The following is a 17,376-nucleotide window of genomic DNA, read 5'->3' as shown; positions in this document are numbered from 1 at the left end:
TCTGCCTGACGTTTCTTCCAGTTAAGAGGGAGTTTTTCGTTGCCACTGTCGCAAAATTGCTTGTTCAGGGTGGGACTGTCAGGTCTCTGCTCTACATGTAAAGTGTCTTGTTGTTCAGGGTGGGATTGTCGGGTCTCTTCTCTACATGTAAAGTGTCTTGAGACAACTTGTTGTGATTTGACACTTTAATAAAATTTAATTTAATTGAATTGAATTGAAGTGCTATTTGGTGATTGACCTCACTGAAGTATTGGCAAAGATCTGCTGAGATGCTTAATCAATCTAATTCTATTCATGTAATTACATCGCTTGAACAAATATTTAATCTCTTGGTGGGAACGCACCCGACTTCTATATAAATATTAATATTAAATATTTTTTAAAAAATGTGTTTTTTTCTGTTTTTTACGCCTTTTTGTGTAATCCTGCTTCCTATTTAGGAGTAGTACTGCATGTGTGTGTGTGTGTGTGTGTGTGTGTGTGTGTGTGTGTGTGTGTGTGTGTGTGCGTGCGTGTGTGTGTGTTGGGGGGGGTGTGTGTCCTACACTAGATGGTGTTGTGTTAATGCTGTGGTTATGTTATGTTGTGTTGGTGTATTTGTCTTGTATAGTTGTGTTGATATGTTGTATAACTTTTTTTGTGTATTTTTTACTTTACAACTTTTTTGTGTCTTTTTGTCTTTTTTTTACTTTAACTTTTTTCTGTCTTTTTTTGTCTTTTTTTCAAAAATATTTGTATCTTGTACACAGCATGGCTTATCATTGGTACTTTAAGCAAGTAAGCATCATTAATTATAACATGTCTTTTTATGTATTTAACTTTTTTTTGTCTTTTTTTTACTCTAACCTTTTTGTGTATTTTTTGTCTTTTTTTCTTTAGTTCTGTGACTCAAAATATTTTATAACATCAATAATTATAACATCAGTCTTCTGCTACTCTGTGCAAAAGCCCTAACAAATGCATCCATATCTAACCCAGTTGTTATGGCCTTCTCGTGAGCCATAATCACCAAATTTCTCTTCCTCTCATGTAGCATAGTGCGGCGGAAGGGGGTAAGGACACGAGACAAAGTGGAGAAAGAGCTCTCGCATGATGCAGAGGATATTCCAATCACAAGAGAAGTCACATAAATACGATAAAGCTCAGGAAAGGCCTTCTTATACCCTTGTAGGTGTTTGCAAATAGTGGAGAGGTCTACATCATAATCAGAAGAGAACTCTTTTTCCAACATGATTTTTGCAGCAATAATCTCATTAGAAAGTTTGTCACTGCGTGCACTTCCTGTCATCTTCTGCAGGGGACTCAACATGGCAACATCCAGAAAAGAGGGAGATTTAGGAAGAAGGCAATTCACTGCTTTCATGAGATCAAGATTGCTTTTGGAGAATCTTGTCTCCATCTCTACAATGGCTCTGTCCAAAATGTTAAGAAGAGCTCTCTTCAGAGCCTGGCTAGGAGTCAGGGAGTCTTGGGCCTGGCCTACAGTGGCCATAACAACACTATCTGTGAGCAGTGAGCTCATTGTTCTCTTTCTTTTGGCAGCTGGTGCAGGGTCATCTTCAAACCTGGTTAATGTCTCATCATCTCGCATCTTCTTCAGGGCCTGCAGAGATGCACTGACTACTTCTACAGCACAGCACAGGTCAACAGAATGAGCCTGCAGCATAGCATTTGCAGGCTTTAAGGCACCTAGAACCTTTAGGAGGAATCTTCCTATTTCAAAGAAATGATGCTTCCTCAACATCATTAATAGGCCTGATGCCTCTGTGCAGATATCAACAGAAGCTGTACTGTCCTCTGTAACCTCTGACAGGATACTCATAATAGCATCCTGATTCTCCATGAGGCACTTGGTCACATCATGGTGACTTGTCCACCTGATCTCCAACAGTCGTTTAAGGGAGGGGACATCATAGTTCTGTGACACATAATGACGGTGAAAAAATGAGTGCAGTGATCCTGATAAATCAAAAAATGTTTTAGCACATGGCTCTGCTTGCATTGCATGGACCACTGCTAAGTGCAGCTGGTGATTATATCAGTGGATGTATGGAATAACCTTCCCTACCTTCTTTTGCAACAAAGCCTGAACCCCACCCCTAATCCCACTCATGACAGCAGCTCCATTGTAGCACTGACTGATGATTTCATCTGCACTGTAGCCTGAGTCAGAAAGATGCTTAAGAATTTGGGTGGTAATAAATTCAGCATCTAACTGACTGAGGTCAAGCAGACCAATCAGGTGTTCCTCTGGAATGCCTTGACTGACAAAACGGATCATGACAGAGAGATTTTCCACGTTGCATCTGTCCCTAGTGCCATCACTTTTAATGCAAAACCTAGCATGATCTGCTTTGTTATATTTATCTTTTACCTCATTTAATACCATTTTAGCCATTGTGTCAATGATTTCATTTTGGATGTTGTGAGATATGTATTTAGCATTTTGTGGGATGTTTTTGTTAATGTCATTAAATTTGGGGTCCTTTGCCAGAGTGTATTCAACCATTTTTAAGAAGAGTCCTGCAGAGAAATCCTGTCCATCATCATGTGAGCTTTCCAGACTGCCACGAAGTGGAAGTTCATTAACCACAAGGAACTGCACTCCTCCTCCTATGGTTTTAATGTAGTACCTATTTTTTTCTATTTGAGTGGGCCCGAGGATATTTGCAATGGTTTCCCCTGTGGCTTCCCTTAGTGTCATTTCAGACCATGCTTTGGCATTTTTCACGTGGCATTGGCTAGATTCGTGTTTAGTGAATCCCTTGTCTTTCTCCAATGCAGTTTTCCAATTATTAAAACCTTGTTTGGTAAAAAACAAATCTCTGTCATTATTTCCCCCAAATCTGCGACAAGGGAAACAAAAGCACGCATCTACTTTTGCAGAGTATTCCAGCCATGGTCTCCCCCGATACCAGCCCGGGCTGAATGTGCGTGCAGTCTTACCAAAATTACGTTTTGGGAAAACAAGACTAGTGGGCTGCGATGGTGCTGTGGTATTCAAGCCAATGTTTTCATCAACGGCCACTGCAACGTCGCGAACGGGGGCACTTTCAGCCGGTGTTGCGGTGCTTGTGCAACTGGTTTGGGGGGGGTTAGGGTTTAGGTCGGGTTGAGGAGCAGACGACGGTACCATGGAGTCTGCCTCTGCTGACTGTGGACTGACTGGAGCTGGGCCCGTAGCAGCACCACTGGCGCTGCTAGGTTTAGCAATCAGCCATCGGTGCATATTGACGGAGCGTCGGGGAGAACAGATTACAAATGAAACTAACTGTAGTAGTGAACTGAAGTAGCAAGTAGCCCACACTGAAAGTGGTGTGCGTGCCTGTATTCAGCGGTGTCAACAAGCGACTGACTAGAGTGGGTGCTGCCGTTCCTGCTCCATATGTAAACACGCCCCACGGCCAGTGTTGCCATGTCAGCTTATTATAAGCGACTTTGGGATTTCTTTTTCTGTAAAGTTGCTTGTAAAAATTGGTGTTTGCGTTTTTTTGGGCTTGTTTCTAAACTTTAGAAGTACACTTTAGAATCTAATGTGTAGATTTGTTCTTATTTAGGCTTCGTCCACACGTACACGGGTATTTTCATAAACGTAGCTTTTTATATGCGTTTTGGGGGGTTCGTCCACACGCAAACGCGTTTTTGCTCCATGTAAACGCATCTTTTGGAAAACTCCTGCCACAGTGTATTTTTTTAAAAACTCCGGCTATGTGTTCCCGTGTGGACACGGTAAACGGAGTTTTTGCAATCGTTTTGTAACGTTTAGCCGTTGTCGTGTGGACAGAGAGATTTTTTTAAACAGGGCCGTGTAGACGCGGAGGTTTTCAAAAACGAAAACGAAATATCTGCGTTTATGAAAATACCCGTGTACGTGTGGACGAAGCCTTAGGCTTGCTTCCAAATGTTTTAATAATTATTGGTTCTGAAATATTTTCATGAAAATGTTTTGTGTGGCTGTGGTGCCACAGAGAGCATTTGTGTTCCCAAAAACACAAATATTCCACATTTTATTGCAAGAGTTTTTGAAATTAGCAGATCCACAACGCGTCGCGATGTGACTGTGAGCTTGATGCATACTCATGTGGCCTACTTTGCTTCTTTTGGGCTTGTTTTCCTAGGCTTCTTTCTCTCGCAATATCTGGCAACACTGCCCATGGAAAATCAGCCTCAGGGCAGAGGATTATTTGAATTGTGCAATGATACATGATGGAATATGATTAAGGATTACTTTGATTATGGTAAACTCACATTTCATATCACACATGACATAAATGTAACTTTCACAAGCCCCCCCCCCAAAAAAAAAAACATTTTTTTTTTTTTTTTTTTGGTCAATTTTTTTTGGGGGGGGGGCAGTCAGGGCATTTGGGGGGGCATTGCCTATGCCTAGATCCGGCCCTAGCAGGCACAGTGCTCGCACGAGTGCTTGTGTGTGTGTGTGTGTGTGTGAGAGATTTTCTCCGGTGGGAACGGCATCATTGTTTGTGTGGCATGTCAGCCTGTTCCCAACCCTAACCCTAACTCTAAAACCGAAATAAAGTAACAAAAAAAGGAACTTTACCCGCGGGAAACCCGAAAAAAATCGCGCGGGTGCATGTGTCCCGTTTCTCCAGTTCTGGATGTTGGCAACCCTAGGCCCCAGCCTGTGCGTGCATGCTGGTTCTTATCAGTGTGAAGTTGTCTGGACTCTTCTAGCAACACGCAAACCTGCCCGACCACAGTGCTCGTGCACACCTGACCTAAATTGATAAGTAATTACTTATAGGCTCACTCTCCTAGCAATGCCCATACCTGCCTGCACACCTGATATAATTTAACAAGTAATTACTTATAGGCCCACTCTCCAAGCAATGCCCATACCTGCCTGCACACCTGATCTGACTTAACAAGTACTTCTTGAGGGCAACAGTTCAGGAGCACTGAACATCTGATCCACCTTGACAGCAGACAACATAAAACATGGATAAGCCGCCAAAAATAAGTTGAGAATATACTTGTTTTACTCTATGGCTTTAAATTATATTAAAAAGAATATTTTGTAAATGCAGTGACTAGAAGTGATGATGGGGGGGGGGGGGGGGTCATGGATGGATTAGCAGGCCTACTGGGCACAGGCCCACTGGCCCTTAGACATAGACCTTCTAAGCCAGAGCCACATGAAGGCACTGTCATTAACTCCACATTTCTTGCTCTAGAGTTGAAGGTCTCTGTCTATCATTAACACATCATCTAAACTGAAAACCTGTATGAATAGCCAAACATTTACTTTCAAGATGTATCAAGAAAGACATGATACATGTACCTTCAATGAATGTTTATCCTCTTGATGATTTCTGTAGACAAATGCAAATTAATTTAGACACTTAAGCTCATAGCATATAATACAGTTTTACATAAACATTGTAAAGTCAAGACTCAGAAAGGGACCTTTGACTTAGTGGTGAGAGCCTAGGGCAAATCCTCTTCCTACTGGCCCATGTATAGTCAGAACTGAACTACACCCCTGCTCTACTACTGCCCTGCTCCACACTACATTTCCCAGAATGCAACAGCAAAATGGCCGCGCATTAGCTGATCAGAAGCACCTGAAAAGGAATGGAGGTGCTCAGTCATACAAACACACTTCAAAGAGGAGAGAAGGAACTCCAAGTTCTACAAGAAGTTCAGCCCAAAGACGCCAATGGTCGGTGAACTGGTTTTATTTATTTTTGCTTTACTGCTTATTTGCTATACTGCTTAGAAATGTGGCTTATAATGTGTTCATGTTTAACTGGCTAATTTAAATTAAGGAACACATTGCAGCATTGCTTTAAGTAGCATTGTCCTCTTTTTGTGTTTGGGAGGAAGAAAAGTATGAAATACAAAGTTAAAAAGGTAAAAATTCTGTATGATTTAAAACTACTAAAATGTAGAAAATTCATTAAATTACCATGTTATGGTTTATTTGAGTTAAGACTTCTAAAATTTGGAATTCATGAATTTGCCATGTTTAAAAAATGCTTAAAAAGTTAAGTGAAAAATAGCTGATCTACAAGCTTGTGTGTCTGCTATTTTTCCTAAAATGTGTCTTTATTCCATTTAAAGGACTTAAAATGGTTTAGTCATTTTAAATGTTTATTTCATTTAAAATGTTTAAAATCATTTACTTTAATAACTTGTTTTAAGGCATTGATTGGTTAAAGACACTTTTGTTTGTCTAAGGGCTGTAATTGTTTTAAGGCATTTAATTGTTTTAAAGCATTTTATTGTTTTAAAGCATTTATTGTTTTAAAGCATTTATTGTTTTGGAGCATTTATTGTTTTGGGGCATTTATTGTTTTAAAACATTTAATGTTTGAAACATTTATTGTTTGAAACCCTAAGTTGGAGATATGAGTTGTTTAAAAAATACCCTAATTTTGTTGTAAAAAGGCAATGTTGTTAAACCTTGTTTTCTGTCTGTCTGTCTGTCTGTCTGACTGACTGTGATTGACCAATCAACAAAAAGAAACCAACCAAAATGAAATATAAGAGTTGGAAAAATAAAGAAGTTGATTGAGTTTAAGACTGAGTTGTGTCCTTCATGGGTTTGGAGCTGAACTGTGACGAACTTGACAAACATAACATTGAATAGAGCAGTCAGCATGTTCACCATATACTGTACAGTTGAGTTTTGCATGACATTAGAGATGCTGAGAGTGTGCTGCCTGTTGAAGCATTTTGTGCTTGGAAATATTATGCCATGCCTAGGTTATCTAACCCAGTGGTTCTCAACCTGTGGGTTGGGACCCCCAGGGGTCACATGATTTTGGGGGGGTCCTCAGATGACAGTAAAGTGACAATTTAAGGACTTTGAAGACTATTTTAATTCCTGAATTGAAAAAAGATCATTACTGCATCAAAAGTAATCAACAAACTATACATATTATAAAACTGGTCAAACATTGGCCAAATTAAGAAAGAGGCAAACATTTTGAAAATAGCCGATCTACAAGCTTGTAGATCGGCTATTTTCACAATATTTATCTGTGGAACCGAGGCAAACTAAATGTAATGCCTCAACTCCTACAATAGGCTCTATGCACAGCAGCCATTTTGGAGAAAGATTGGGCCTCTTCTGACTTCCTTCACAGGTGTTACCAATGATACTAATGAAGGCTCTGTTCCATTCTGGTCAAACGGAGTCACGGTGCTGATATTGTGCATGTTGGCTCACTAGAAATACTAGTGGGTCTCAAAGTGTGGTCCAATGACCCTCATGGTTCCTTGAGAGGGTGTAACTCTGAGAGTGTACAAATGGAACCAAATGGACCCTCCCGGGTCCATTTGGTTCCATTTGTACACTCTCAGAGTTATGGGGGTCCTTGAAATTAAAAAGAGTTTGAGAACCACTGTGCTACACTAAATGGAACAGAGCCTTCATTAGTGTCATTGGTAACACCTGTGAAGGAAGCAAGGAAGGAGCCCAATTTCTGTCCAATATGGCTGCTGTGCATAAAGCCTATTCCAAGTGCTTGTCAGGGTGGCAGTTCCCCGGGGGGGGGGGGGGGGGGGGGGGGTCACAGTCTGAAAAGGTTGAGAACCACTGCTCTAACCTACTTAGTGTTTTTGTGGTGTATACATGACTCTACACTACAGTGTGCTCCTTTTTAATACTTCTAGTGCTTGGAATATTCCAATTGTGAATAGTTAATAGAGTTAGAAAACAATCTATTTAGATTAATGTGAGTGAATGAGGCTGGTTGATAGAGGGTGCTTATTAAAGTTTGTAAACTGGAGACCGTTAGTGTGTTTCCTTGGTCATATATCCTCCTAATACTTAGCACCTTGAGCAGGAATAAAATAATTGGCGTGGTCAAAATGGCGGACCGATGTCGAGCTGTGAGCTTGTAGATCTGCTATTTTCAATAAAAACATGGCCAAAATTGGGATATTAGGGTCGAAACAATCTGGGAACCCAGATTCAACTGAAAAGGAAAAACGGCGACCTCGTTCCTCCTCAGTTGACTCTGGGACAATGCCTACGTAGGACCTGTGCGCAAGGAAACCGGGTTTTGGTCTGCCTTCACCGCTCCACTTCCGGTGGGTGCGCTTGTGTTTTCATTCCCACTAACAATATTTCTACACGGAACACTAACACCACTTCTCCCAGAGAACATGGATCGTTTTGGTTATAAGCCCACTTGTTTCTATGATGAAAGAGTAAGTTCAAATGTGAATATCTTTCCGTGGTTTTGTCTGCTCCGCGGACACTATAGAGCATCGCAGTTCCGCCATTTCCTGGTGCCGGAAGTAAATACTCGATGCATTTTTTCCCATTGACTTTTCCAAAAATATTTATATCAATGAATTTAAGCCTAGAATCAAGCCATCCAGGATGCTGGTGAATCATGACCATAAAACCTTTTTTATAATAATTGTGACCTACAGGACAATGTCACAGTGGAGACGGCAGAAGGCCGAGAGGACAGCGTCCCAGTGGAAGGCCGAGAGGACAGCGTCCCAGTGGAGACAGAAGAAGACCAACAGGAGATAGGCAGAAGGGGCCGTCCTGATGTGAGTACCAGTAATAAGCTATTAGATTATTGTACATTGTTTTGAACTCTGCCAAGTCCTGATGGTGTGAAAATGGACAGATCCATCTGTGAACTGCCTATCATGGATCGTTCCAGGAACCGAGACCTGCATGGCGACGCTCTTACTCCACAGACCAGCGCAGTGCTTCGCCTGCACAGTCCATCTCATTCCCAAGAGAATCTGGTTGCGAGACTCCTGAGGCTGATCGCCAAACTCCGCTCCTTCACTCAGGAAAAAAGCTCATCATTGGCATGCAATGGAGGTCCGAGTATGGGAGAGTTAAGGTGAGGAGAGGGGTCACTTGAGGGATAAAGGTCAAACTATCACATATTGTTTTGAACTCTGCCAAAGCCCAGAATATAAATCAGGGCGCTGTTGTTTGAAATCCCCACAGCGTGAGAGGGTTAGCGCAGCAGAAAGCCAACAGGACAGCATCTTGGTGGAGACACCAGAAGACCAACAGGTAGGGTTGTCACGATCCTGACACTTTAGTTGACGATGAAATGTTTAATACTTCTAGTGCTTGGAATATTCCAATTGTGAATAGTTAATAGAGTTAGAAAATAATCTATTTAGATTAATGTGAGTGAATGAGGCTGGTTGATAGAGGGTGCTTATTAAAGTTTTTAAACTGGAGACCGTTAGTGTGTTTCCTTGGTCATATATCCTCCTAATTCTTAGCACCTTGAGCAGGAATAAAATATTTGGCGTGGTCAAAATGGCGGACCGATGTCGAGCTGTGAGCTTGTAGGTCTGCTATTTTCAATTAAAACATGGCCAAAATTGGGATGTATAGTCGAAATGGTTAAAGGTGCCTCAAATAACGATAAAATAAATGGTGGAACCATTTTGGTTCCTCAAAGTGCTTTGACAGAAAAGGTTCTCTAGAACCACATGAGGAACATCACAAACCTTTCACTAAATAGAATCATTCTTTAATACTGTAGGTGATGGTACCAACGTAATGTACCATATAGCCTTTCACTGGTAAAAGGCAACAAAGTAAGACATTTTTTTTTCTCTCTGCAGATGTCACCAGTGATAGAAGAGGAAGAGGAAATCCCAGTGGAGACAGGAGAAGACCGAGAGGATGGCATCCCAGAAGATGAAGAGGAAAAAGATCTGGAAGCTTCGTCCCAGGAACTGAGACCTGGGCAACGCTCCTTAGACCAGAGCAGTTGGACTTCCCCACCAGAAGACCAACAGGTAGGGTTGTCACCATCATGACACTTTAGTTGACGATGAAATGTTGCACAAAATCATTGCGATCTAACAATTTGTGTTCTTGGCATTGGACATCAGAACATACATCTAAATTCTTTTTTGTTTTGCACAGGGCAGATATGACAAATAACTTAAATATACACAGACATATAGGTACCAATAAACAATGTACTATGGCCAAACAGGCCTTGCATTTAATAAGCTTTATAGCCGATCTACAAGCTCTCAATGCGACTTGTTGAGCTTGTAGATCGGCTATTTCAGCCATTTTACAACAGATGAATTCATACAGATGGATGGAAATGATTCTTCCCATTATGCAAAATTATTGCGATATCTCAAAAAGCCGCGATCAGGCGGTGTGCAATCTGGGAACCCATTCGGCGGGGGCACCGCCTCCTTTTTTTTTTTTGTGTAGAAACAGAAACTCAGTTAAGCTCCTCCCCTTTCTTAGTCCACTTCCTCCCGGGTGCTTCTGTGTTTATTCCTACTAACAACAACAATACATTGTTTAAGGCAGTGGTGCCGACAGATAGATTAGGCGATCTGTAATAATTGTGACCTACAGGACAATGTCACAGTGGAGACGGCAGAAGGCCGAGAGGACAGCGTCCCAGTGGAGACAGCCGAAGACCAACAGGAGATAGGCAGAAGGGGCAGTCCTGAAGTGAGTACCAGTAATGAGTCATTCGATTATTGTACATTGTTTTGATCTCTGCCAAGTCCTGATGGTGTGAAAATGAATTAAAATCAGGGTGATGGTGCTTTCAAATCCCCACAGAGTGGATATTTCACAAGGCAGAGGGCTAGGGACGCCCAAGGGGGAGCAGAAGATGAAGAGGGGCTTCCTGTCAAGAAGAAGAGACGCAGAAAGGTGAGTACCAGTAATATATATATATATATATATATATATATATATATATATATATATATATATATATATATATATATATATATATATATATATTACATGTTTCAGCTTTTAAAATAAAGAATCAAGGCTTCTAACCTTTTTACCTGAATTTCTCATCAATGTTGTCACCTTTCAGGCCAAGGTGGATCTCTATCCCGCGTGGGTGAGGGCCAATATGTGGAACATAGAGGAGGCAACCACTCACAAACTGGTCATTGAGAAGGAGGAAAATAAAACGTATGTCAATGCCAATTTATTTTGAATATAATAAAAAAAACCTATGCATGTCAAACTGGGTGTACTTCAAATTAATAAGGTTGATCGCTGCGGGTATTAAACAACGCACCAAACAGTACCTAGAAGGGTCAAGTGTAGGCCCGACCCGGTCCATGTCACTTTAAGGTATACATTTGACCCAGCAGGGGGATGGATTGAGTCACTTTTTCTCAACGTCTGGTTCGGGGCCCACCAAAAGGTCCAAATTGGCCATTTGTACAATGAGTTAAAGAATCTCTGAGAATTTTACAGTGTAGATTTGGGTCCCAGAGATTAGGGGAAAAAAGAAAAAGGTGTATCAAGTGGGACTCCATGGCCTAATGCATGTCAATCTGGGGGTCAGGGAAATGAGAATGAGGTTGGATTCACTGGATTGAGTGACATCATGGGGCCAAATGGCAGCCAGAGAGTGCGTGTCACTTGTGTGCATTAAGCATACAGTGTGTAGTGGTGTCTACAGTTCTGCCCAAATAGCTGTTACAAATACTACAACAAGGAAACAACCAATTACTACAGACTTGCTTTGCACAAACATGTTATGATCGCTGTACAGGATCCATAATACTAGGGTTATGCAATGCTAAAGGAGAATGATCTTGTTTGTGTGTCTGACTGATAAGGACCTTTGAACGCCTGACAAATATGTTTTTTTGTTTGGGTTTTATTTATGATGTGGCGTCAAAGCACATTTCATCAGCATTAAACCTGATTTATACAGTACTACACATACAATTCAAGTATGAATTGTATGTGTAGTAAGCTCAAATTAACAAGCTGCGCGCGCGCGTGTGTGTGTGTGTGTTAAAGTGGTGGATAGTTTGTAGTGGAGGGTTTTATCGGTGTCATCCATCACATTTACAGCCGCAGTCGTTGAGTTAAATCATGTTGCACGGCAGGAGAGTTGCTGCACTTTTACAAACAAACCGTGTGTCTTTGAAAGTACTGCTGTCCATCCGACTCTACAACAATAAAACTACATTAAAAGACAGAGGCAGAGTACTGTACATAAAGAAGATGGAGGCATACAGTGGTGGACAGTAGCAAAGTGTTTTCTACTTCTTCTACTTGAGTATTTGTATTCACTTTTGGATACTTATGACTTTCACTCCACCACATTTCAAAGGCAAATATTGTACTTTTGACTCCACTACATTTCTAGGAGGGGAAAAAGTAACTTATGAACTAATGACTTAAGGCCTATTTCAAATAGTGAAAATAGCAAATCTACAAGCTCACAACGTGTTGCATAGCAGCGCTTTGAGAGCTTACAGATCTGTTAACATTTTTGTAAGATCTTCAAGTACTTTTGAATACTTGAGTATTTTTAAAAGCAAGCACTCAGCAGACCTTAAAGGTAGGGTAAGTGATTTGCGTTGGTTAAAATAATTGTTAAATAGCTCTATATTCTGATAGTACTCATTGCTATAGAGTGTTTGTTCAGTATTAGGAGTCTCCTTGTCTCCCCAGCTCTTTATAAAACAGAAAATGCATTTTTGTTTCAGTTTCAGTTTCATTTCCAATTTTATCCAACCAGGGCAGAGAACTCAATCAGGATATAGATTAAACAAGTGAAATTGGAAGTGATGACACTAAGAAATGAGCAGGCAAAATTGGAACTGGAACACTATACAAATTAAGCTTAAAAATTGGTACTTTCTCCTGATTGGCTGAGATTTTGACACCTACCGAAAAATGTATTTTCTGCTTATTAAAGAGCTGGAGAGACGGGGAGACTCCTGTTACTGAACAAACACTCTATAGCAATGATTACTATCAGAATATAGTATTTTAACCTTTTAACAAAATACTTTTTGTTTTAACCAAAAAATATCACTTACCCTACCTAAGTCAAGTACAAATTTGACAGAGCAGCTTTGACTTGTAATTGAGTAACATTTGACCAGGAGGACGAGTATCTATACTTTATACTTATAAATATAGCAAGATAGAAGACTTATCTAGGCCCTGTTGTAAATTGCGGGTGCTCTTTTGAATGATAAGAGAGAGTCGAACTGTTGATGGCGGTAGCTCCCAGGGGTAGCCTATATACTTGGTCCAGTCCTTTTTTCCTTCCACACCAAATCTATTCTATAAGCTATCTCTCTTTGTCTCTCTCTGTCTCTCTCTCTCTCTCCAGCTGTCCAAGGTGAACTCTGCGACCCTATTGGCCTGGCTCAGAGGAAGGGGCGTGTCCGTCCGCTCCCGGGCCAAGAAGGAACAACTCATGCTGAGAGTCATGAGTTGCCTGGCCGAGGCCTGACATAAACACACACGTACACACACGTACATGTTTCTGGCAGATTGATGTACAGTAATTGAATACTGTGTTAAACGGGCATATTGTGAGCTGATATTGGATGGAAATCAAACACTTTGTTTTGAAATAGAACACACTGAAATGTATATTGTATGTACAATATGGCTGTACAGTATAGTCATTTCACAGACATTTCAACAACTTGTTTGACCACTACGCCACTTTGTGTGTTGTGGTGAAGACTGGTACTGCTGTTGAGAGCTTTCATTGTAAGTCGGGTCACCATAAAAAAAAAAAGGTTGCCACTGAATACGTTTCTGGAAATCACAAGATACATTCAATGTGGACATTTTTTTTCCTTCAACGTTTCAAGGACGTATACAATGTCGAGTTCCTCCAACTGTAGTTTTCCAAGTGAAGTATTCTGTGCACTTCCGAAGTAGATTATAACTGATATGTACAGTTCTCGGCCTATCGGTATGCAATTCTAACTCAACAGCAGCAGCAATATTCACACCGCTTGACCTGGGCACTCACTGGGCTAGCGCTTCACTCTGCATGGGGAAAAACATCTACATTCAAAGCATCTGAGGTTTGCAGAAACGTACAACATGTTTTCTCTGGTGAATGGGTTTTTGATTACTACACTGTCTATAGCATGTGATCACCATGGTGTAACACTGCCACGGTTGTCCTACCGTTGTATTTAACTCTGTTTCACACCGTTTGGGTTTCATGTTCAAATTGCCTCTAGCCTGTCGTGTCGCCTAGTGTAAGCCAACTTCCATGTTTTTACACGTGGAAATTTCCACGCCCCCCCCTAATCAATACACCACACATTCTGTACAGGTCTGCATTTTAGCTGGAACAACAACAAACACATGCACGCACGCACGCACGCACGCACGCCTGTAAGCCAAAATCCATTTGATCCGAGCTTATCATTTAGGCTCAATTTAGACAAACAGTTATCAATTAGTAATGTATTTTTTATTTTTTTATTTATTTATGTATGTATTTATACATGTAAAGGTTAACAACCCTAATCAATACCCCACACATTTTTGACAGGTTTGCATTTGAGCTGAAATGCACGCATGCACACACACGACACACACGCACGCACGCACGCACACAGAGCTGTATTAATGCAGGCACATGCGTGCTGGACGCTGAGGCAGCGGTTTGAGTGAGGTGTAAATGATGATGGCTCCCTGAGGTGGTTTCCTAATTAAAACACTGGTTCGTTCACCCTGTCTCCTCGTCTTCACTAACGTAACACTGCCTCTGTTTCTCATGGATTCAACATATCAGTCGCCACCGCCCGTCTTCATTAGTATGATTAAAGAGTATCTGAGTCGGTCATACGCTGCAATAGAATACATGTTCAGAATTAGAAACATCTTCCATGAATATTAATGGTCTCACATGTTGCATAAAAGCAAAAGGTTTAAAGCCGCAATCTGTGATTTGAAACAGCAGGAACATAGTTTGATAACACGACTAAAACGTCATAATTCTAGTGTTAATAGTTTAGGACAGTGTTTCACAAACAATGGGTCGCGACCCATTCTTGGGTGGAGGATACATTTCTATGGGTCGCAACAAAATATGTTCATTGTTTTAATTTCCTACAATATTTTTTAATTATTTCAAAAGAGTTTTTAAAACATTTCAGAAAGAAACATATAGCATTTTCGGAAATAACACTTTCACAAATCAAGGTTTGTTGTGAGATTCGTTTTTGCTTTAATCCCTGGTTTCTTCAACATGAGAATGTGCAATGTTTTTGTTGTTAAAATAAGTGTTAAATAGCTCTATATTCTGATAGTACTCATTGCTTGATGATTGTTCAGTAACAGGTGTTTTTCTCCCTGTCTCTCCAGCTTTAAACAGAACATGCATTTTCATGCCAGGATACTAATTTTATCCAATCAGGAGAGATAACTCATTGCTTAGTTCATATAAAGGTTATGGTCAGCCGGATAATGAACACAACATCAGATGGGGATCTGCAGCCAAATACATATTGATTTGGGGGTCAATATGTTGACATGAAAAGTCAAAAACAAAGTTTGAGAACCACTGATGTGGAGTTGATGCAGTTTTACTGCATTTGTGTTGACAGGCTTCTGGTGATTCTAGTTTTAACTGTAGGCTACTGTCTAGTCTATGTAAATGCATGATAAGAAGACATACTGTACCGTATATTAGACATGCAAGGCAGCCTAACGAAAATAAATGTAAAACTATGCATGTTATTATTTTCATGACCCCCGTTGTGTAAATATAGCTTAGTCTACTCACAGTACAACATTTTGTTTTTCCCAGAAATGTTGGAGATATTCTTCACTCAATAGATGTTGCACTTGCTCTCCTGTGGATCAACCATTAGACCAGTTAAAACAAATCCTGGTGCCCTGAGGTCATCATAGTCAAAACATAATGTATTATGTATTTAATCTGAAACAGCCAGTGTGCCAGCCAGCTTCAATGTGTCTAACTTATCTTTGGACTCAAGTCTTGTCTTTTCATCTTTGGGGGCAAAAGTAACAGGAAATTGCCTGGGTACTGAAGTATTTTAAGGTCATCAGTACAGTTTTACTTCAACCCAAGATTTTCCAAGAGGAACGGGTCGATGTCACAGAAAAAACAATATCATGCTTGAACTTGCAGCAGGTCGTTTGTGCATTACTGTATCGATGACAAATCGTGCCTTGGCTTGTCATCTTTCACCTGCTTTGCTTAGGCCTCGTCAAAATCAGCTTGGTTAATCATTCAACACAAGATGTTTAGAGAGGAATGGGTCGATATGACAGAGAATCAATATCATGTTTGCATTTGCATCAGGTCCTTTGAGTCACACTGTATCGATGACAAAACTTGCCGTTTCTTTTGTCACCTGCATCCCAGTGGCCATCTCCCGCCCAGAGTCGGTTATCACCCTCTTCTCTAGAAGTTTGTCCAGGATGAAGTCGATGAAGCCACTCCGCACAGAAAACAGTCTGTCCTCTGCGCTACTCGCTGTGCTCTGAACTTGTTGTCTGCTTGAAAGGTGCACAAAGCCTCCCATTGCACAGACGGAGGTGGTGCAGTCAGTTAGAATAAAAAGTTTAGCATAGCGTGGCACAGCTTGTAGATCTGCTATTTTTTTTTAAATGTGAACATTTGTGCAAATCTTTAAATATATGTATATTTTTAAATATCTTCTCCATAGATTCCTCCTTTTGTTCTGCACTTCATCCAGCACAACGTTCCTAGGTAGCAGCAATACATCCAGGGTTGATATGGGATCATCATCGCCATCAATCGGTGGTGAATAAAACAGTGACACCAATGCCTGGTGTCAGTACATGACTATTAATGTGTCATTTTCAGATACTCCCTAGAACATTGGTTCTCAAAGTAGGGTCCGGCCGGGGACCCACTGGGGTCTGGGGGGGTACCTGGGGGTCCCCGGCAAAATGTGTTAATTTAGCGTGACAACCAATGGCTAAATAGGAGATATACAATAGATCTGCTATTTTTGAAAAATCGTGAAAATGTGTGCAAATCTTTAAATATATATTTTTAGAGCAAACATTTTTAACAAAGAAATTTGCTTCTGGAGGTCCCACCCTGGCACAATTTTTTTTTGAGATGGGGGTGCGCGGCCAAATAGATATATATATGTGGGGGTCCTTGACATGAAAAAGTTTGAGAAACATTGCCCTAGAACATGGGTCTTCAACAGAGGGTCCGGGACCCCCAGGGGGTCCTCAGAGTAACTGCAGGGGGTCCGCCAAATCTTTGTATGATGGGGAACATAAGCCAAAAATAGCAAATCTACAAGCTCACAACACCTCGCAGCACGTGGTGTAGAGGGGAAAAGAGCTGACCAAGTACAGAGCCAACGGTCAAGTTGACTACATATGGGCTTGAGTTTAAAAGGTCTGAAAATACACATTAGCATTAATCCAACATATTAATAGAAAATATAATGTATGTCAAACAATATGAAGCCATCTATGAAATCTATGAAAAAACACAATTTTATTCAATATGTATGGGGGTCCAAAAGCAAAGCAAAGCAAAAGCAAAGTTTGTTGTTTACCCAGGGTGTCGGACTAAGTACGAAACTTGTTTCCAGCCGGACCCTGCATGGAAGCCT

Source organism: Gymnoscopelus microlampas (genome assembly GCF_963454915.1).
Source record: "Gymnoscopelus microlampas genome assembly, chromosome: 22".
Lineage (NCBI taxonomy): Eukaryota > Metazoa > Chordata > Actinopteri > Myctophiformes > Myctophidae > Gymnoscopelus > Gymnoscopelus microlampas.
Note: the sequence above shows the minus strand (reverse complement) of the source record.